The following is a 23676-nucleotide window of genomic DNA, read 5'->3' as shown; positions in this document are numbered from 1 at the left end:
AATGTTCTTCTCAAAAGAAAGCTGTACAAGGTGATCCACTTACCGTAAGTATCCAACTATCAAGCATTGGGGCACTAAGGGAATGGACTACTTATACGAAATCGATTTCCTCCTGAAGATAACTCCGCAGAGAAAGTCGAAAGCTCAAGCCAGCAAAATTAAACTATGTGCAACCACGAATTGAGTAAGTTTTATATTATTTTTTTTACTACTTATATTAATTATTATAAAAGTTTAATTTTGATAGATTACCTAGGAAGCCGCAATTTTTATAATAAATTTTGAGAATAACTATTAGTTTTAAAGTTATATAGGTAAACCTTAATATAAATAAGAATTATTGACAACCTCGGAATACCATACCAAACTTCTTAGCCGCATCCCCTCTCCTCGCCCAGAACGTCGTCACTTACCTGCCAAGTTACATAGTTACCTGAGATTGTGGCGTCCTCAGCCTACTTAGTGTGTACGTCACAATTGACCTTTTGAAAGAATTTTAAAGGAATTGTAGAGTTTAATTAAAAAATAGGCGAATCTTCCTAAAAACCTATTCCCGAGAACTTTTTAACGGGTTACAGGAACATCGTGAAGGAAACTAGTAAAAGTGATTTTCTATTGGAGTGTTTAAATTCTTGTGGAATTTTTAGGTGTGTGCGAATAACTGTGGAAAGTCTCTGTGTGGATTTCTTTCTGTTTTTGCAACATCGTTGGTAAGTAATTTAATGAAATTGCACTTCCTTAAAAGATATCAAGGTATTATACATACGTATATTATACAGGGCATTATTAGTATTATAATACAAAGTACCTATAATATACAGGGTATTATAATGTAGTAGAAAATATAGGAAATAGTCTGGGCAGTGGTCAAGCAATGGATATTGGAGAAACTAGAAACCATACGATACCTATTTGCGCTAAGAATATAAATAGTCCAGGGGAAGGATTTTCTCAGGACACTTAAATAAGTATCCTGGTAGCTAACAACTTTTTTAGTTATTATAAATACCTATAGGAAGAAAACCTACCTACCTGTTTCCTGCCTAGAGTTCGAAGCCGTTTTTAATTATTAACAATTTAGTGGAAAAACGCGATTTTTTCGATTTTTTCACTCCAATAAAAAGCTAAATAGTCGACATAAAATTACAAAATTCGATTTTTTAGAACATTGAAAAAGCTTCAAAATGCCTATTTTTGAAAGTTAAAAAGTCAATTTTTTGCTGCGCAAATTACAAAATAAGTGAAAATCGATATTTGTTAATAGCGTTTACTAAAACTAACTCGAACTTTAGTGTTTCACCCAAAGTTGGGTATTGGGGTATTTAGAAAACCCTCAAAATTTGAGACCGATCCTTAATTGGTTTAAAAGTTATTATTCTATTTGTTTATCCCGGAGATCTTTTTTTTTCAATTACATAAGACATAATATAATAATAAAGATAGGGTAATTCTGTGGATGCCAAATAAAAGTAAAAGACTAAATAGTATCAATATGTATTAAAAGAAGATAAAAAAATAATTTCTTATAGTCAAAAACACTAATTCCAAATTTTTGAAATTTTGGAATAAAATTTGCTATATCTCGGGATCTACTCAATGGATCTTGATTTTTCTTTTTTTTTAATTTGTATGTAATTTCTACGTAGGTACATTAGAAATATGCAATTTGTCTATAAATTTATTAATTAACAAACAGTCTAATTTTTTTAAACAATTCTTGAAAACATAATTTTCTTCCAAAAATCTGTTTTTTTAATCATAGTATTAATTTATAATCACAGAAAACGTTAAATTACACTTTAAGAAATAAATTCTTTTTAATAAATAATTATTACCTTAACTTTTTCTATGTTTTAATGATAGTACCTATAATTAAAAATATAGACATTTGGGAGAAATTTATTTTTTCAAGAGAAATTACATATTTATTTGTAATATACACAAAAAGTACATACGAATTAAAAATAAAACGATCAAAATCCATCGAGTAAATCCCGAGATAGGTATAGAAAATGATAGTAGTTTTAAGTTGCTTTTTTAGTTTTTGAACTCATGCATTTGTCGGTTTCCAACATTATACCTAGACCTAATGCCCTACACCTAAATGCCGCAATTTCAGAGTTATTGCTACATTTATTAAAAAAATTAAACAAATTATAAAAATCAATGTTTGCTGCCCGGCTAGACATTATCATTAGGTTCTTTGGATAATTGGAAACAAAAAAGGTCTTTCATAATTCTTCTCTTAAGTTAATCGTTTTCGAGTTATAAGCAATTTAAAACTGAAACAAACGAAAACTGGGGATTTTCAAGGATAAAAACCACAAATAAAAATATAATTTTTAAAATATCGAAGTGTCAAAATTGAAGTTCAAACCTTCCCCTATCAGGTCCCCATAAAAATTTTTATCGTGATCTATTCTAAAATATTTAATTGTGAAGCGTTTATGAGAGGACGGGCGATCGCTGCATTAACAACTAAAAAACAATATTTTAATATGAAATAAGCCCTAATAGACAAGTCGAAAACGGCGGGTTCGTTGGAAGAAATATTCCCATGAGATTTTTTTGCATAATCACATTCGTGAGACACCCAAGAATAATTTTCAAGAAGTCGCCCACGCGAAAAGTGGTCCAATTTTTTTTAATCAAATTGCAAAAATCGATATTTTGGCCCGGACAATTTTTTTAAGATTTTTCGGACCATTCTGGTCAGAAAAGGTCTCTTGTAATTTTTCTCTAAAGTTGATCGTGTTCGAGTTCTAAGCAATTTAAAATTGGAAAATCGTGAAAATAGCCATTTTTAAGACTTAATAACTCGGTTAAAGATTATTATTATGAAAGTCAGAAAAATACTAAATCAAATTTAAAGCCCCCTTTCATGATCCTGAAGAAATTTGTGTCATTAATTTATTACTAAACTGCTATTTTTATTTATTAATAATGAGCTGTAAGATCGTATTGACGCAGCTGTAAATGTGAGTGCGAGTGAGATGCGCCATTGGACTGCCTGAATGGCATCCCTTTCGCACTGATCATGGACAGCCGCCTAATACGTGCATGGCGCTCATTATTTTTACTTAAAAATAACAGCTTAGTAATCAAATAATAACAAAAATTTCTGGGGGGGGGGGGGGGTGGCTTTAAACTTTGATTTAGTCACTTTGTGACTTTCATAGTAATAACTTTTAACCGAGTTATTAAGCCTTGAAAATCGCCATTTTTCGTTTTTTTTCAATTTTAAAATGCTTTTGCCTGGAAAACTATCAACTTTGAGAAAAATTATAAGAAACCTTATCCAGAATAGTCCAATAAACCTAAAAAAAATTTGTCCTGGTCAAAAATATTGATTTTTGCAATTTGATTAAAAAAAAAATTGTTAAAAAAAATTTGGACCACTTTTCGCGTGGGCGACTTCTTGAATCGTATTCTGGAATGTCTCACGAATGTGATTATGCAAAAAAATCTCATGGGAGTATTTTCTCCAAAGAACCCGCCGTTTTCGCCTTGTCTATAATTACTTATCGGAAACTGATTAAGTAAGAGTTGAACTTCAATTTAGGTACTTCGTAATTTAAAAAAATAATATTTTTTACTTGTATTTTTGAGTCTTGAAAATCATCATTTAAGGTTTGTTTGTTTTAAATTGTTTATAACTCGAAAACGATCAATGTTGAGGAAAATTACAAAAGACCGTTTTTGTTCCCAACGATCCAAATAACCTAAAATAATGTCTGCCGGACCAAAAAAATTGATTTTTATAATTTATTTTAATTTTTTTCATAGATGTAGCAATAACTCCGAAATTACGGCATTTAGGTATAGGGAATATGATATGAAAATTAATCAGTAATTCTTAAGGACTTCAAAACGCAAAAAATATACAGGATGTTTCATTTGAAGTAAGAAAGTTCATTAGATTTCCACAAAATCATAAGGTCTGACAACAATGTAAATACCACTAAATATCGGCCGCATTAGAAGACCCTTACATACCTACCTACCAAAATCTATAAAAATCGTGCAAGCCGTTTCCGAGATAATTGAGACGTTCCATACATAAAACTCACTCTGTATACGCGTGTGCGTCTATCTCGTTGAATATATAAAATATATTGGTACATTTAAAATATAATTGTTTTATGTATAAACGTTATTACTTATGTAAGTAGGTAGTTAAAATATTTATTAATTTCTAGCCATATTAATTTGATTTCCTCAATTCCCATTCACTCAAACCGATTTTCTAGTAAAACAAATAATACCTTTCACTTATTTTATCGTAATCCTTGAATACACAAATATAATAGTATTTTGCATAAACAAAAGAAACTTTTTTAAAAGGAACATATCTGTTTGTTTGAACTCACTTTTGGTTCCGATATCTAGTCCATAAGTCCGTGTTGTGAGCCTCTCCCCTCTCCCGTATGAAAAATGTTTAACCCTTTAACAAGTCAGAAGGGTACCAAGCAATATTTTTGGGCAGAAATTGTTTAACAAAACAAATTCAAATAATATAATCACCTTTTCTTTCTTCGAAATACTTATTTTCCTAACCAGTGCAGAAAGTCATACTTTTCCGCACGCGACTGCAGTTTGCCGAACGACGCGAAGCGGGAGTTCGGCAAGCAGTCGATTGCGGAGAAGAGACTTCCTGCAAGCGTTAGGAACAATATTTTTTCTACGAGTCTTTAAAAAATGACCAAATCTTAATCAATTAATTTAATTAATATGAAAATACATACACAAATTTATTCTTTGACAAGGTTGTCAAAGAATCAAGAATGTGTAATCAAGGATGACGACGATCTTGGTTTCCATGACGACGATTCAAAACCAGTGTTATTGTCTACTGATTTGACTTTCGAATATTATGTCAAAATTATTTTATTTCATCGAATTCTCACGTTAATTTCATTAAAACATGAACACAATAAGATATATTTGAATTAAATTAGTAAATAATATCTAAATATTAGTTTATTGCATGTATTATAATTACTTTAAGGCCATATTAACTTATCTAAATTAACACGCATGCGGAAAAGTAAAACGCGTGCGGAAAAGTAACACGCGTGCGGAAAAGTAAAAACTTTCTAAACTAAAATGCGTGCGAAAGTAGACATTTTTGCACGCTCGTAGAAAAAATATTTTTTAGGTTTTTTGGATCATTTTAAACAAAAAAGATCTCTTGTCATTTTTCAGTTGATAGTTTTCGAAAAGTTGATAGTTTTCGAGTTATTCCGAGCCGATTTAAAATCTGAAAAATGGGAAAATAGGCATTTTCGAGGCTTGAAATCTCATATTATGTAAATTACTATTTTTGATGTTATCAAATGTCTTAATTGAAGTTTAAACATTCAATTTCAATATTTAAAAGAGTAATCGGCGCTTATTACAATTTAGACCGTTGTTTTTTTATTTGTTAATGATTATGCGCATGCACTCGACTTTTAAGCCGCCGCGCTTCACACTATATGGTGTGTCTCTGTCGCACTATATGATTGGCAAATTTAATAAGTACATTGGCAATAATTAACTGAATAAATAAATGAATCATTAAAAAAAGTATGTTAATAAATTATAAAATTTTAATAAATGGCAAGTAAGTATTTGTTGGGAATTTTTCGTATAAATACGTATAGGTATATGCCACAAAGACGCACCATATAGTGCGACGCGCAGAGGAAGGACGCCGCGGCGCGGCGGCTTTAAAGGTCGTGTGGATGCACATGCAATTAACAACTAAAACAATGGTCTAAATTTGAAATAAGCCCCGATTAAACATCATAATAAATGTTTAAACTTCAATTTAGGCACTAGGCAACCTCAAAAATAATAATTTACATTAGTTTTCAAGCCTCAAAAAGGCGTGTTTTCGCATTTTTCAGATTTTAAATAGCTTAAACTCGAAAACTACCCACTTTAGAAAAAAAAAAAATGACAGTCGAACTTTTTTGCTTAAAATTACCCAAAAAACCTAAAAAAAAATATTTTTTGTAACAAAAAAGGTGTTTTTTTCGTATTTGTTAAAAAAATCAAGTTCCTGCCAAAAATTTCGAATGGCATCCTTCTTATTTGTTTAAAGGGGACATTTTTAAACAGAAATCCGCAAAGAAACCGAATCAGAATTTTTTTTGTCAACATACATATATCTTGCTAATGACTAGTGATATATTTGCAAAAAAAGTTCAAAAATTCATTTTTTGGAACAATTACAGTATCTACGAGCCTACGAGTATATAAGTTCAATTAGCTGAGAACGCTGTATGGGCGAGAATTATCTTCTTGAGGTTCCATCTTGAGGTTCCATTCTTATTTTACTTAGAGCAGCTCTAAATGGTTGGTTAAATTTTCTTAATAGTATTTAAAGGGTATTTCAGATACTCATCTCACCTTGTCTCATCTTGTCTCATCTTGTCAGATACGTAGTGATTATGAATGTTATGTATCCATGAATTTGTATTGTTCTTGTTATGCCGATTTTCCATCTATCCCTCTTTTGAGTTGATGAAGTTTTGGTGTTTAGTAATTTTTAAACTTTAGCTGTCTATCGGGTTGGTGATTGCCCTCGACTTCTTTCTTCCGTTTTTTATTGAACTCTGAGCGCAAAAACAGACGAACCACTCCGTAGCGCCGCTCTGTAGATCCACTAATTGGCTTAAACAGGCGATGTGTAGCCCCAATGATTTTGTAATAGACGTCTCAGTGACGAGGATCGGTGACAGTGGCCAGCCACTAAATCGCCTGTATAAGCCATTTTGTGGATCCACAGAGTAGCGCTGCAGAGTGGTTCGTCTGTTTTTGCGAATAGGGAGCTCGCAAACACAGCCACTTGTCACCACCGGCGGCTGCTACACGCTGTTGACTGAGGTTTGTATGTATTTTAAAGGGGCTCGGCGCACACACTGCGTTCCCGGTAGTCTTCGAGCGACAAGTCGGTGGCGAGAATCGGTCACTGCAATAGCTTCCCGCTCGAAGTGACTACCGGGAATGTGTTGAGCTGCCCCCCCACTTGCAAAAATTGTAAAACAAATAGCGCTGATTTATGAGCTATTTATGAGCTCTCATATTCCGCAATTAAAAATTTTGAGCTCGTTACACTGAGCAGGAATTTAATATTTTAGTGGGGGGGGGAGTTAGCCCCCCCCCCCCACCACTTAACAATAGGAATATTGAAGCGATCTTTGCGACAGAACTACGAGCTATTTATGAGCTCTCGAAGTGATATAGTTTAGATTTTTAAGCTCATCCCCTTCACCCCCAAACAACCCTTTAATTGATTTAACTTAATAGAAACATGCTGAGAAAAATTAAAATTTATCGTATCGCTGATATAATTCGTATAGCTTATATATTCTAAGAATAAACTCTTAAATCAAGCCCATTTTGATTATTGAGCTACAACCCCATTCGCAGGAAAACCACCCCATCTTCCCGGCTTAAGAGAGACTTGTACTTAAAATGAATTCAATTTATATTTTGGCGACTACATATCGTTTAATAATTTATGAGCTCCCAAAATACACGCATTTATTAGATCATTAAATTTCAATTTCTTTTGTATAGTGCAGTCACTGTAAGGTAAAAATAAACTATTACCTTCAATTTCAGTGAACCTTCATCGATTTTTACGAAAATTGGTGAGTGGTAAGAGAATACCTCAAGAAATAAACGTGACATGGTGCCACCTTGCGCGTATATCCCGAGGGTGGTTACCACACCTTCTCGGGGGTGAAAATTATTTTATTAAAAGTAACTTCAACAATCGACAGAAGGACACATTCTAAGCAAAATTTGTTATATAAAGTTATTAAAATAAATCAATACTATTTGAGTTATTAAAGATCAAAGACAAATTTTTCGTAAAAAAATGCATGCTTTAAAGCGAGTTTTCTTAAATAACTCAAAAACTAAGTTTGTACAAAAAGTTTACATTACCAAAATTGAAGCTAATAAAAAATATAATAAATTACTTGAAAAACATTTTAATATTAATTTAAAGTAAGTTATAGGGGGCCGGCGTAGCGCAGGTGGTAGTGTGCTTGCCTCGCATGCCGGTGGTCCGGAGTTCAAATCCTACCGCCGCACAGTGGTTCCAAATGCTGAAAACGTGGTCATGAGGCGAAAAAAAGAGTCCCTATTTAGGGATTTTCATGTTTACAGTTGTTTTCTCATACTATCTTAGAGTCCTAATACGCAGGTATGAGGAAGAGATTGAATGTATTCTGGTTCACAAATCAGGAATACGTGGGCCATGTCCGGGGTTATTTTGGCCGGCAGATAAAGTGAAAAAGAACGCGTATATTGAAAACGCTGTAAAAAGTTTTGTAGTTTATCAATTTTATCGCTGTAAAGCAGATTCTTCTTTTTTAAAGATATACTAATGTAAGATGTAAGTTAAATCAACATCTATTAACAATAAATGCCTTAAATTTGTTAATGCATAAATAATGAAAATATACTTGAAATAATTAAAATTTTGTAAAGATGCATTCAAAAAGTACAAAATTCTGCATAATTCTGCGACTAATGTTTATTAATCTTAAAATATATAGTAAGGAGATACAGAATCACTTTGGTTTAGCTGCCTATAACTGCCTATGCATTGCTGGCAGTTATTTAAACACAAAAGGGGGAAATGACGTATATTACATGATTCTGGCGATTGTTGAGTATGTATGGGCAGTTGTACATAAGTAATAGGTTCTGAATATTATACTTTATAAAGAAAATGTATTGGTAATCAGCAGTTTCAAAAGTCCCTTATAATATAAAATTTTAAACAAAAATGCGGTTAAAATTAAATTTTCGAATTTCTTTCGTTTATATTGGATCCGCCATTTTGTTTAAAAAAAAGTAATGTTAGATTTGTAATCAGTGACCTTAACCTACCAAATTTGACAAACAATTTTTTTTTTATTGAAATTTTTAATTTCTTACCGCTATGTTGGATCCGCCATTTTGTTTTTCAGAAAAAATAATGTTAGATTCGTAATCAGCGATGCCAAAAACACTTATGAACGAAAGTAATTCCAAAATGTATAAACAATATATGCTTTTAAAGGTTCATGACCACGTTTTCGGCATTTGGAACCACTGTGCGCCGGCAAGAACAACTAGACATTTTTAAAATGTCTATAGGCCCCAGGTCGACTCAGCCTGAATAAAATGAGTACCTTGGGTAAAACCAGAGGTAATAATAGGCGGTTGAAGCGTAGCACTGGCCCTGTTACCTTCCTTGTATACCGTAGGCCCTAGATATGGCAGACTACCCTGCTATACTCCCAAAGCCGCGTGCGGTATAAAACGGGAGACTATTATTATTATTATAAGTTATAGGTAACTGAATGTATTTTTTTCGGCGAGTACTCAAATCTTATTATTCAAGCCTAATTAACGGGAAACGATGCATTTTATAACATTTATTAAATACTTGTCAAAGTACTTAGAAATGCCTATCAAATGAGCTTCAGAAGAAGTTGGAGTCCATCATATTATACTCAAAAAATATTTCCAAAAATGTTATTGATTTGAGTACTCGCCGAAAAAAAAAAATTCAATAATTACATAAACTCACTTTTAATCGATAATAAAAGATTTTTCAAAGCTTCCATTTTGGTAATGATAAATTATTTAAAACCGCTTTAAAGCATGCATTTTTTTGACGAAAAATTAAAATCTTTGATCTTTAATAACTCAAAAAGTATTGATTTATTTTAATAACTTTATATAACAAATTTTGTTTATAATTTGTCCATCTATCGATTTTTGAAGTTATTTTTAATAAAATAATTTTCACCCCCGAGAAGCGTTGGCATCCACCCTCAGGGTAGAGGCGCAAGGTGGCACCATGTCACGTTTATTTCTTGAGGTATGCTTTAACCATTCACCAATTTTCGTAAAAATCGATGAAGGTTCACCGAAATTGAAGGTAATAGTTTATTTTTACCCTACAGTGACTGCACTATACAAAAGAAATTGCAATTTAATGATCTAAATGCGTGTATTTTGGGAGCTCATAAATTATTAAACGATATGTAGTCGCCAAAATATAAATTTAATTCATTTTAAGTACAACTCTCTCTTAAGCCGGGAAGATGGGGTGGTTTTCTTGCGAAGGGGTTGTAGCTCAATAATCGAAATGGGCCTGATTTAAGAGTTTATTCTTAGAATAAATAAGCTATACGAATTATATCGGCGATACGATAAATTTTAATTTTTCTCAGCATGTTTCTCTTAAGTTAAATCAATTAAAGGGTTGTTTTGGGGTGAAGGGGATGAGCTCAAAAATCTAAACTATATCACTTCGAGAGCTCATAAATAGCTCGTAATTCAGCCGCAAAGATCGCTTCAATATTCCTATTTTTAAGTAGGGGGGGGGGACTCAGACCCCCAGTAAAAAAAACAGTGTAACGAGCTCAAAATTTTTAATTTGCGGAATATGAGAGCTCATAAATAGCTCTTAGATCAGCGCTATTTGTTTTTGGCAGTGTTTGCGATCGCCCTTAGTCTCTTCAAGTAATCGACAGTGTGATAGAATCTATGTTAATTTCTATGTTAATATTCTATGTTAATTTGCTTGAAGATAATACGGAATTGAAGAGACGATGTGGATTTTTAATATGGAATTGAGAACGTATGTATTTTTCTTGTGACTCTTCAAGGTATTCGAAGTAGGAGTCGACAAGACAAGAATTCTTGTTTTGATAACAACTTCTTGTCTTGTATTGAAAAAAAAATCAAGAAATTTAAAAAAATCTTGTCTTGACGTTTTCTTGACATCTTATATCTTGTCTTGATTCAAGAAATTTCAAGATCTTGAAGTTTCTTGATTACCCGGTCTGGTAATTCCCCGGTGACCTTTTTAATAAATTCAGACAATTGTTTTAGACTTTGTGCATGCTAAGGAATAAATAAATATATGAGCACCGAAAGCAAAGTCCGCATTTATAAGACATGTGTTAGACCCGTACTGACATACGCAGCTGAGACAAGGGCCGAGACAACAAAGACCAAACAGATAATGAGAACAACAGAGATAAAAACCCTAAGATCCATAAGAGGTATCACACTCAGAGATAGAGTACGAAACGAAGACACATTGAGAGAGCTAGGCGTTCAGGACGTAGTGAGATGGACAAGAGCGCGACGACGCATGTGGAGGGACCACGTAGATCGGATGGACCCTGAACGTATGGCGCATTGGGCGAAAACACAGAAGCCCAACACCAAGCGACCCATAGGAAGACCCAAAAAACGATGGTACGAGAGTTGGAGCTCCGGATCGCAGCAAAGACTGTAACAGAAGAAACAGGACATAGTCCTATTACAAGAAGAAGAAGAAGAAGAAGAAGAAGAAGCATGCTAAGGGAAGCCATACAGCTGCATCTGTTGCCAAGATTCTCTTTGAGGTGCTGAAATCTTATGATGTGCTGGACTACATTCGATGTATGACAACTGATAATTCGGCTGTTAACTATACAGTACGGTGCAAATGAAAGGAATAAATTCGATATTTCGTAAACCGACGACATTAAGGCTATGGGTACATAATTCGCAAATATTTTACGTGTATCCCTACTTTTTCTGTCTTTACACGGCAAATTACGTGTAGTAAAATTCACACTGGTATGGATATGTAAACATTACTAGAATGTCATTCTACTTGAAAATGTCATCATTAATTTAAAGAGATGGGTTTTGAATGTTCTTGGATAACTGTTATTTTTATAATTGCAAATTATTAATTCAGTTAATAAATGTGATAATTTTTTCACTAACTATGTATTCAGTGATTGTAATAATTTCTTTGTACAACAAAGACTAATACTCAATCGAGAAAAGAGGAAAAGTGTTAAAGTGATTTTTTAATAATATATTGTTATGGAACGCTTACAATTTTGAACATCTTTAACAACAAAATACTTGGATCACAGAATATATTATCCTGATGTATTCTCTGCTTGGATCTTCCACAAATAATACACAATAAATAACTTTTTATTAAGTTCACGTTTTAAATCAATTATTTATCAAATACACTATATATCAATAACATTTAATCAATAACTCAACATATTCCCGATGCAATGTCAAATATTTAAAATTGTCACTCATTGTCAGTGTCTGACTGACAATATAATATGCTGGCAATATTATATTCGGCGTTGTAAGACAAAGATAGATTTGGAAAATATTACCACGGCATTGTGTTCATTTTTTTCGAATCCTGAAAAAACCAATAAATATTTTTGAAAAATTTAAACGCAGAATGAAAGACTAAATTATTACCGAGGGCCGAAAGTCCCTTAGAATAAATAAAAAGTTTATTTTGAATGATATATTTGAAATTAAAAATCACACTAAATTTTCTCTTAGTTTTTCACCCCTGTAACTTATTAAAATAAACATTATAGAGGTTCTAAGGGACTTTCGGCCCTCGCTAATAACGTAATCTTTCATTCTTCGTTTAAATGTTTCAAAAATACTTATTAGTTTTATCAGGATTCGAAAAAAATGAATCCCCATTTGAACAGCATTGCAGCCGAAAATACGTACCGATCCTCTTAAGGGAAAATCCCGAAACAGGTTGATTTTTATTTTTAAATTTTGATATTTTAGCATATATATCACACAAGTGACGTCATCTATCTGAGCGTGATGACGTAATCGATGATTTTTTAAATGAGAATAGGGGCCGTGTGCTAGCTCATTTGAAAGGTTATTCAATTCTCTATTCAGTAATGTAGACCTTAACATAATTATTTATACAGGGTGTCAAAAAACAATTTTTTAAATTAAATTAATTGACAAAAAATAGAAAAAAATATTTATGTGAAAAATAAACGTTGATTTTCGCTTAAATTCAATGTTCAAGTCAGCTCCCGCTAGTCACCTGCTTTTTGGAAGTTTGAACATTTAATTTAAGCGAAAAGCAATGTTTATTTTTCAAATAAACATTTTTTTCCTGTTTTCTGTCAGTAGTAAATGATTTATAATTAAAAAATTACATACATTCTTCTTTTTCTGTTAATTAATTTAATTTGAAAAAATTGGTTTTGGACACACCGTATAAATGATGATGTTAATGTTTATTTTACTGAATAGAGAATTGAATAACCTTTCAAATGAGCTAGCACAAGACGCCTATTCTCATTTAAAAAAATCATTGATGATTACGTTATCACGTATTGAAGAGGGGGTGAGGGCCGATTCAGAACCGGTGTAGTTTGTGAGTTTTGACTACCCATAAGCCAGCTATATGTAGGTACAAAACGGCATATTTTTTGGCGGTATATATCTTCGGTTCAAGAAGAGACAGGAGAACAGTAAATACACCAAATCAATAGCGTTGAGGTAAACTTTCAAATGGTGTCTAAGCTGTCAGGATCAGACACACACACGACTCAGTATAGCCGAAAAACTGAAAAACTAAACTTTGAAAATTTTGGGTTTTCGACAATTACTCAACAACCTACGAATTACGCCAATAACTGAGCGTTTGTAGAAGGACTCTAGGTGAATCTAACGGTGTATATGTACCTTATATCTGGGAAAATTCGAATTTTTAAGTTATAGGCTTCATAAGTATGATCAAATCTATTTCTTATGGGAAAAACGGTTTTTCAAGCTCAATAATTCCTATAATAGCTTCAGTTATCATACTTGACCTTAGATGCATAAGATACTACTTGTCAATACGTTTCAAACTCATGTTTAGTGAACAAAATCGGTTAAGCCGTTTAGAAGTTATTAAGCTACAAAAGTATAATCCAATTAACGATTATTCCCTAAATAGTTGTAGTGGTTACGACGCTAATTTGGTCAGGCAACGGGCAATCCGAGTTCATTTACCCGCCATCCCAATATTTTTTTCAATCTATTTCGAATAGAAAAAAAATCTAGTGTACATTCGATGGACACTAGATCATTTGGGAGATAATGCGACAAAGGCGACCATTTATAAAGCTTAACGTGTAATCGAGAAACATTGCATTCAACTTTATATATTTAATTTATAAATAACTTTGAAAAACTCCTGATACAAGAATAAAAAACCGCTAAACGCCGTAAAAATGAGTGGCGCATACAATATTCCAGCTACAAAAGATCTGATGTCAATATTACCCGTCGCGAAAATGTATTTTCATTTTGATGCAAAACAAAATTCTAGTTTTATTTTAAAAGATTTTTTCATAATATTTGCCAAATTTAAAGTAAACGCGCCACAAAAGAGTTTCAAAATTCAAACTGTATCAAAGTTACTCTTTTGTGGCGCGTTTTACTTCAAATTGGGCAAATATTATCAAAAAATCTTTTAAAATAAAACTAGAATTTTTTTTGCATCAAAATGAAAATACATTTTCGCGCCACGTAATATTCATATTAGATCTTTTGTAGCTGGAATATTGTATGCGCCACTAATTTTTACGGCGTGCGGTTTTTTATTCTTGTTAAATATATCAGAGAAACTAAAACAAAATGTTCACAAACTATGTGACTGCAACATAATTTTCATGTATACCCCCACCTTTGTACCTTCTCCTCCCTACAGGTTGTCTCAAACTTTTGTTTCAGTTAAAACACAGACATGTTAAATAATTAAACCGTCTATTTTCTTTGTTTCAAAAAACAAAATGTTCATAAGATACAAGACTACAATATGATTTCGATGCATACTCACACTTGTACCTTGTCCTCCTACAGGGTGTCTCAAACTTAACATAAGAAAAACATTTATTTTCTTCCACTGGTATAAATTCAAAAAAGAAGTCTAAGTAAACCTTTGCCCAACTGTAAATACCAAAAAAAATCTAAAATAATAAAAAATTAAGGGGATCCGTTAATCTTTTCATGAAACAATCAACTATGAAAATGAGCATAATTTTAGGTACTGCATAACTTTTGAAAGGTGTACCTATATTAAAGGATTTTAAGAGCGGTAATTATTTTTCCCTCTTGCTTTCAATCGAAACCTCATCTTTCCTGGAGCACTGCTGTTTTTCATTTCCGACTAAGAAATTACCGTTATATCTTCCGAGAACTGGTTGCAATCTCATAAGAATATTTTGTTACGTCTAAATACGTACTTCACATTCATATTCATTCATATAAAATACAGACATTCTTACATTATTATTAATATATCAGTACAGTTATTGTAGAATTTAATTAAACTTTGATTAAACTATTTGATTACTTATGCTGCCTTTACTGTAATCACAAAATAGACGGGGATAAGTTTCTTTTAGTTTTTATTAGTCCATTTACTAACGGTTTTGTCCGAATTTAAAAAAACCGCGTGGATTGACATGAAATTTGGCATATTGCATAGTATTACATATCGTGACATATCTAACATGTCAGAGAAAAAGTGATATTGTGCCGATGTGTGTTTTACCCTGGGTGTCACCCCTTCTCGGGGGTGACAAAAATATACGTTCAAAATAAATCCGGAAATGAATAAACTGACTAAATCTAAGCAACTTTTGTTCTTAGAGTGTTTTTACTAAGTCATTACTTTTTGAGAGTTATTTGCGAGTGAATATGTTCATTTTTCAACAAAAAAAAACAATGTTTTTAGACGGTGTTTCACAAATAAGTCAAAAAGTAGGTAAGTATTTTATCGAAAAAAACATTTTTGGCAAAAATATAGCTTATCAAAAAATGGTGTATGTACAGTGCGTCCATAAAGTAACTAAAGCGACTTTAGGGCAAAAACCCGAAACAGGCCGATTTTTATTTTTAAAGTACGATTTTTTGGCATATATCTCATACTACTGACGTCATGCATCTGGGCTTGATGACGTAATCGATGGTTTTTAATGAGAACAGGGGTCATGTGATAACTTATTTGAAAGGGTATTCAATTCTATAACCACTAATATAAACATTAACATAACTATTTATAGAGGGTGATCCAAAAAATTTTTTTATTTGAATTAATTGCGACAAAAAGAAGAATGTATGTAATTTATTTAATTCAAAATACGTTTTACTGTTGTCAAAAAACAGGAAAAAAACTCGATGCTTTTCGCTTAAATTCAATGTTAAAGCTGCCACCCACCTACCTCTTGGCAATTTGAACATTTCGTTTAAGGGGATGGGTACGTATTTTCGGCTGCAATGCTATTTAAATGGGGATTAATTTTTTTTCGAATCCTGAAAAAAATAATAAGTATTTTTGAAAAACTTAAACGCAGAATGAAAGATTACGTTATTAGCGAGGGCTGAAAGTCCCTGAGAACTTCTATAATGTTTATTTTAATATGTTACAGGGGTGAAAAACTAACAGAAAATTTAGTGTAATTTTTAATTTCAAAATATCTCATTCAAAATAAACTTTTTATTTATTCTAAGGGACTTTCGGCCCTCGGTAATAATTTAGTCTTTAATTCTGCGTCTAAATTTTTCAAAAATATTTATTGGTTTTTTCAGGATTCGAAAAAAATGAACACAATGTCAGTGGTAATATTTTCCAAATCTATCTTTGTCTTACAACTCACTCAGTCGAATATAATATTGTCAGCATATTGTCAGTCATACAGTGACAATTTTAAATATTTGACATCGGGAATATTTTGAGTTGTTGATTAAATAATATTGATATACATATAGTGTATTTGATAATTGATTTAAGACGTGAACTTAATAGAAAGTTATTTATTGTGTATTATTTGTGGAAGATCCAAGCAGAGAATACATCAGGATAATAAATATATTCTGTGATCCAAGTATTTTGTTGTTAAAGATGTTCAAAATTGTAAGCGTAATTAAAAAATCACTTTAACACTTTTCCTCTTTTCTCGATTGAGTATTAGTTTTTGTTGTACATATAAATTATTACAGTCACTGAATACGTAGTTAGTGAAACAATTATTACATTTATTAACTGAATTAATAATTTGCAATTATACAAGTAACAGTTATTCAAGAACATTCAAAAGCCATCTCTTTAAAGTTAATATCATGATATTGTCAAGTAGAATGACATTCTGGTAATATTTACATATCCATACCAGTGTGAATTTTACTACACGTAATTTGTCATGTAAAGACAGAAAAGGTAGGGATAGCCGTAAAATATTTGCGAATTATGTACCCATGGCCGGAAAATCAATGTTTATTTTTTAAATAAAACATTTTTATGTTTTTATATGACAGCAGCAAAATTAAACAAATTACATACATTCATCTTTTTTATCAATTAATTTAATTAAAAAAAAATTTGGCACTGTATTATGTTAATGTTTATATTAGTCAATAGATAATTAAATACCCTTTCAAATGAGCTGTCACATCACCCCTATTCTCATTCAAAAAAATCATCGAATACGTCATCACGCCCAGATGGATGACGTCACTAGTATGATATATATGCCAAAAAATCGTAATTTAAAAATAAAAATCGACCTGTTTCGGGATTTTTCCTTAAAGTCATCGTTTTACGAAATAATTAATTTATGTGTTACTTCATGGACGCACTGTATGAGGTCTGTAGACCCAGTAGAAGCAGAATTGTAGCTAATGAAAAATAGGTTTTTATTCGTCAAATTCCAAATCGAATATTTCAACATTAAATAACCAAAAAATGAAGCTCTTTTCAGGGAAAACATAACTTTTTTTAAAGTGAAAAGTTTTTTTTGTTTTTTTTTTAAAGTCTCTAGCTACAAAAGAAAACAACTTACGCTTAAAATAAAATTGGTCCTTTTTTGTGGTAAAAAAAAATCGTGAAAATCGCCCCCTAATTAGTACCTTAAATGAAATAATTAATCGTTACCACTTCACAAGTTACGTTACTTACGTATTGTTTATATTTATAATCTGTAAGTTTCGTCAGTTCAAAGTGCTTAATATATTTGATTTGGAATTTGACGAATAAGAACCTGTTTTTCCTTAGCTTCAACCATTATAATAAAGAATATATATACAATTATATACAACTCTGGTTGTAGATCTTTACTGGGTCTACAGTCTACAGACCTCATACATACACCATTTTTTCACTTTTTTATAAGCTATACTGTTGCTAAGAATATTTTTTTGATTTTATTTTTGAGTTATTTGTGAAAAATCGTCTAAAAATGTGATTCTTTTTTAAAAAATGAACACATTCCCTCGCAAATAACGCAAAAAGTATCGACTTAATGAAAAAACTCTATAAAACAAAAGTTGCTTAGAATTAGTCAGTTTTTCCACTTCCGAACTTATTTTGAATGTATGTTTTTTCACCCCAGAGAACCCCCAGGCCAAAAGTACACATCGTCACGATATCACTTTTTTTCTTTGACATAAATATTAGCTATGTGTTTGTCAAATTTCATCTTAATCCAAGTGGTTCTTCAATTCAGAGGTTTTGCAATATTTTACCGTGAGTGAATGGACTATAGTCAGAGAACGAAATAGTTATCAGTGATTTCGAAGTTCATGGATCATTACGGAATTTGAGGAGAAAGGGGAGTAATTTCAGTGGAGTGTAAAATTATACTAGAATTTTTCGGGTATAATTCTATAATTTTATAAATATACTATTATTTTAGTACATTTCATACATCAATTTCCTGCCAACTCTTTCATTCTTTTGAGTATATATATTTGTTGTTCTGTAAAAATTGTCAAAATATTCATGAATATCATTAAAAAGCTATATCAACAGTTTTGCATCTGCTTAGACACATGTTTTTTTACCTAATTTCACTTAGGAATGTATTATAATGCTCCATCATAAACAGGCAAATAAGCTTGTCCTTGTGTAGACAACATTCTTACATTATTATTAATAAATTAGTATGGTTATTGTAGAATTTAAAGTATTTGATTATATTGCATTTGCTGTGATCATAACATGCACGCACGAGGATAAGTTTCTTTATTAATAGTAGGTTGGTTTTAATATTTTTTTCTCCTGAACGAACTTCGTTTTACATTTTTTTTTATGTTCTACAGTCACTACTATGTGATGCTGCGTCTAAAATCTTTGGCAATTATTATAGTTCTATCTTCTTCTTCTTCAGCCTGTTTTCACTCACTCCTGGGGCCTGATTCTAATTCATTTCGACGTCGCAATTTAATTTCGAGTCCGCCATGATGGTCGCAATTTATAGCGATTCTTATTCATTTCGATATTAGTTACAACTGGGGATATTAACGTTATCATGTTGGCACTGCTCAGAATTTGGGTTGGCGCTCCGGTTTATTGGATTTATTGGCTACGCAACCAGCGAAACATTTGTATCGAAAAAATGCCATTTTTGGGAAAAGTTATTTACCAGCTATTTTATTGCTAAAATCGAATCTTAAGATTGCACATATTAGTAATATGGGGTATGGTAGGACAAGTCCGCAGAAAGTGTGTTATTTTATTTATAAATAAATTAGCACTCCTAAATCTTCTTTTTTTTTTCAATTGGTGTAACTCCTAAGATTTTTTTTAAACCAAAAACACTCAAATAAAAATTCACCGTAATTTAGTTCTGCACAAAGTTATTTTTTTCCGATTTCCTTCAACAAAAATTTTATTCGGAAAATCCGATTTTTTCCAAAAAAATCTGCAATTTTCAATTAAAATTTTAGGGAAGTAATTATTTATCAATAATTAAATAAATTGATGACATGAAAGATTTTTTATAGTAGATTATAAAGTGCTGTGGAATAAATGTTATCCCCCCACTGTTAACTTGTTTATTTTAAGAATATAAGCAAAACGCTCGGACAGGTCGATTTTTAAACTAACCATGGTATATTATAGCATCAACGTTTCGAACTTTACGCGATCCATCTTCAGGTGACAGCCATAACTTTGATTTTTTTAAATGGGAAAGTACTTCATGTGACACCTCATTTAAAAGCTCTCAAAATACTGATTTCAAAAATGTATAATACTTTACTCCTATTTGAGAGAGTAGGCGCAAAATTTCGGTCGAATTATTTTTAAATACATTCATTTTTTTCGAATCCTGAGAAAACTAATAAGTATTTTTGAAAAATTTAAACGCATAATGAAATATTACGGTATTATCGAGAGTAAAGAGTCCCTAAGAACTTCTTTAATGTTTATTTTAATATGTCACAGGGGTGAAAAAAAGAGAAAATTTAGTCTATTTAATTTCAAATATATCATTCAAAATAACCTTTTGTTTAGTCTAAGGGACTTTCAGCCCTTCGTAATAATCTAATCTTTCATTATACGTTTAAATTTTTGAAAAATACTTATCAGTTTTCTCAGGATTCGAAAAAAATATTTCGCCCGAAATTTTGCGCCTACGCTCTCAAATAGGAGTAAAGTATTATACATTTTTGTAATCAGTATTTTAAAAGCTTTTAAATGAGATGTCCGATGATGTACTTTCTCATTTAAAAAAATCAAAGTTACGTCTGTCACCTGAAGAGGGATCGCGTAAAGTTCGAAACGTTGATGCTATAATATACTACGATTAGTTTAAAAATCGAACTGTCCAAGCGTTTTGCTTATATTCTTGAAATAAACAAGTTATAACACTTATTCCACCGCACTGTATATCAGGAGGCCGGCGACAATGTAACCAATAGTTTAGCAATAATTAAAATGTTAATTAAAAAATTTCGGTCGAAATAATAACTAGAAAGATTATACACCAGAATAACAACTATGACTTTCGTATATAAAAGCACTATATACCTATTCAACGTACTTTACATAATTGAAATTGGACTATTTGAGCGGTCTGAGGAATGTTATAAAGAAACAATTTTTTGGCTTATAAACAAATAGAACCCCTCAGAAAATATTAGATTAAATTAAATTAAGGTGGTTCCAGGAGTGGTTCCAGGTATGACCGGTCAAATTTGACCAGCATTTGCGACAGAGTTATAAACAACAGGATTTCAATCTTTGAACCATTACCTTTTTATTCCGGTCCTCTTTGTGCATACAAATTCTCATATCTTCAAGACACTCAGAACAAAAAAGATTTATGTCTCAAAGTTATTTAATTATTGAAAAATAATTACTTCCCTAAAATTTTAGTTGAAAATTAAAGATTTTGTTTGGAAAACCCGAATTTTCCGAGGAAAATTTCCGTCGAAGGAAATCGGAAAAAATTGTCAATGTGCAGAATTAAATTAGAGTAAATTTTTATGTGAGTGTTTTTAGTTTAAAGTTAAAATTTTCTGAGTTAAAGAGCAATAATTTTAAAAAAAGATTTCGGAGCGCTAATTTGTTTATAAACAAAATAGCACACTTTCTGTGGACTTGCATAGCTATATTACTAATATATGAAATCTTAAGATTTGGTTTCAGCATGTCCAGCAATAAAATAGCTGGTAATTAATTTTCCTTGTTTTATACTAATTTTCCCAGATTATTACCTTACATCTCTCATTGAGTTGATAATTCACGTGTTGACATTCTCAATTATTATATTTCTAATTTAATACTATTCTATCTAATTACTCAAAACCAGCAAATTTCAATAAAACCCAGCCATATTAATACCTTTTGCTTTAGTTTTCCTTGCAAGAAACAAACAAAACACATCTAAACTAAACCTAAACTCGTTTTCGGCCATTCATTCATTTCCGTGTCACAATAATTTCGACTCGAAATTATAATATCAACCACTTTTTTGGAGTCGCTATTAATTTCGATAGTCGCTAATTTGTGACGTCATTTAGTTAGTTCAACTAAAATCCACAAGGCTCGCACAGTCGCATTTCAACGTCGCCATATTGATTGCGACTTGTTTTCAGTCGAAATTTGAATTAGAATCAGGGCCCTGGACAAAGACCTCCCATGTGTTCTCCACTCTTCTCTGTTTTGTGCTATTTGGTGTCAGTTTCTCCCCATTTCTGCTTTGATGTCATCCAGCCATCGTTTTTGTGGTCTTCCTCTACTATGACTGTACTCACGTAGTCTCCAATGTTCCTCGTCCACCTTTCGTTATTTTGCCGTGCCTCATGTTCTACCCAGTTCCATTTCATTTTCGCAAATTCTTCCAATTACATCTTCCACCTGCTTCGAATTTCCTCATTTCGTATAATATGTTCACTCAGAGATACTCCTAACATAGCTCGTTCGATGTCCCTCTGTGTTATTTTCTATTGGCTGATAACTCGGTAAGTGTCACGATCTCCATTCCATAGGTCAAAACTGATAGACAGGGCCGCGGAGAGGGATGAACGGGCCCCGGTAATAAGTGAAGAGCGAAAAAAATGTTTTTTATAAAAATAAAATGATCAATAATAAATAATACGGAATATTTCAAATATAAATTTTATTAAATTTTGATTATATGTATAATACAGGTGCTTTTCTAATTGGCAAAGATGTCTATAATGTTCGAAAAATCACGTGATTTTAACAAATCGTTCTCAGTGCAAAAAGTTGCTAGGTCAGTTAACCGATCCTGTTTCATTGTAGATCTCATAGCATCTTTTAAGGGAGAAAGACAACTAAAGGATCTTTCCACTTCTGCGACTGTCACCGGTAATGGGCAAAATATTTTTAACGCAATAACGACCGCTAGGAAATAATGATTTCAATTTGAGATGTTTAATTTTATTAAGGTGAAACAGTAGCGATCAACAGGTAGCGAAAACGCGTTCCAAGATTGCGGCTGTAATTTTGAATATTTTTTCGAGATATTTGGCACACGTATTCGTAATATAATAAAGAATGGCGGTACAGAGCTCAATTTGAAAAATATATTAATATGTGAAAATTACTCTGTAATTAAATACAATATTAAAAAAACGAGCCTGTACCGCCATTAAGAAGAACAAAAAAATACACTTTCTTCAAATAAACTTTTTTATCCGATGCCTAGATTTTGTGTCATTTTGGAACTACTAATGAAATAAAAAATTTTAGTAGTTCCAAAATGACACAAAATCGAGGCATCGGATAAAAAAGTTTATTTGAAGAAAGTGTATTTTTTTGTTCTTCTTAATGGCGGTACAGGCTCTTTTTTTAATATTGTATTTAATTACAGAGTAATTTCAACATATTAATATATTTTTCAAATTGGGCTCTGTACCGCCATTCTTTATTATATTACGAATACGTGTGCCAAATATCTCGAAAAAATATTCAAAATTACAGCCGCAATCTTGGAACGCGTTTTTGCTACCTGTTGATCGCTACTGTTTCCTCTTAAGTAAATCTATTGGAGAAAGTTAAGATTCACCAATATTATCATTGTATATCGCTCTCAAATGAAAAATTTGATCTATCAATTTTTCACTGATGTCTTCCTTATAAAACGCGCTCAATATATCATTTTTTTTTAATGTTGTCGTCATCTTCATCTCGAAATGTCCATAAACTGTTTAAGAGTGAATAAATTTCATTTTCCGCATTAAATAGTTTGCTTGATATACAATTCCACATTAAATTGCTCATTAAACAATCTATGACGGTTTTAAATATTTCACAGCAAAATATTGCGTAGAGCTCAAAATTATCAGGCGCGTCACTACTAGGCCCAGGCAAATCAACAAAAAATCTCGCAGATTTCTTGCGCCGTTTTTCTTTCTTCTTCTTTAGCCCATTTATATCCAACTTTAAACATAGTCGTTCCCCAAATCTGTCCATATCTGGCTGAGCTTTTCCAGTGAGCTCCTTCAGATTTTACAATATCGTACTTTCATCGCACCTGAGATCTTCCTCTTCTTCCTGTCCTGCCCGTTTTTCTTTAT

At 31.8% G+C, this 23676-nt stretch overlaps 1 protein-coding gene across 1 annotated transcript in view; it reads left to right on the top strand.

Moving 5' to 3' along the window:
• The first annotated feature begins 413 nt into the window (after positions 1-413).
• The window catches only part of LOC114335866 (uncharacterized), a 128688-nt gene continuing 105425 nt past the window's right edge, over positions 414-23676 (top strand). The window contains exon 1 of the mRNA XM_028286153.2: positions 414-710. The gene's annotated coding sequence lies outside the window, so the exon portion shown is untranslated. The remainder of the gene's footprint in view (positions 711-23676) is intronic.

Source organism: Diabrotica virgifera, chromosome 2 (genome assembly GCF_917563875.1).
Source record: "Diabrotica virgifera virgifera chromosome 2, PGI_DIABVI_V3a".
NCBI classification, from domain to species: Eukaryota; Metazoa; Arthropoda; class Insecta; order Coleoptera; family Chrysomelidae; genus Diabrotica; species Diabrotica virgifera.
The sequence above is the reverse complement of the archived record's forward strand: the minus strand, read 5'-3'. Positions and strand labels throughout refer to the sequence as shown.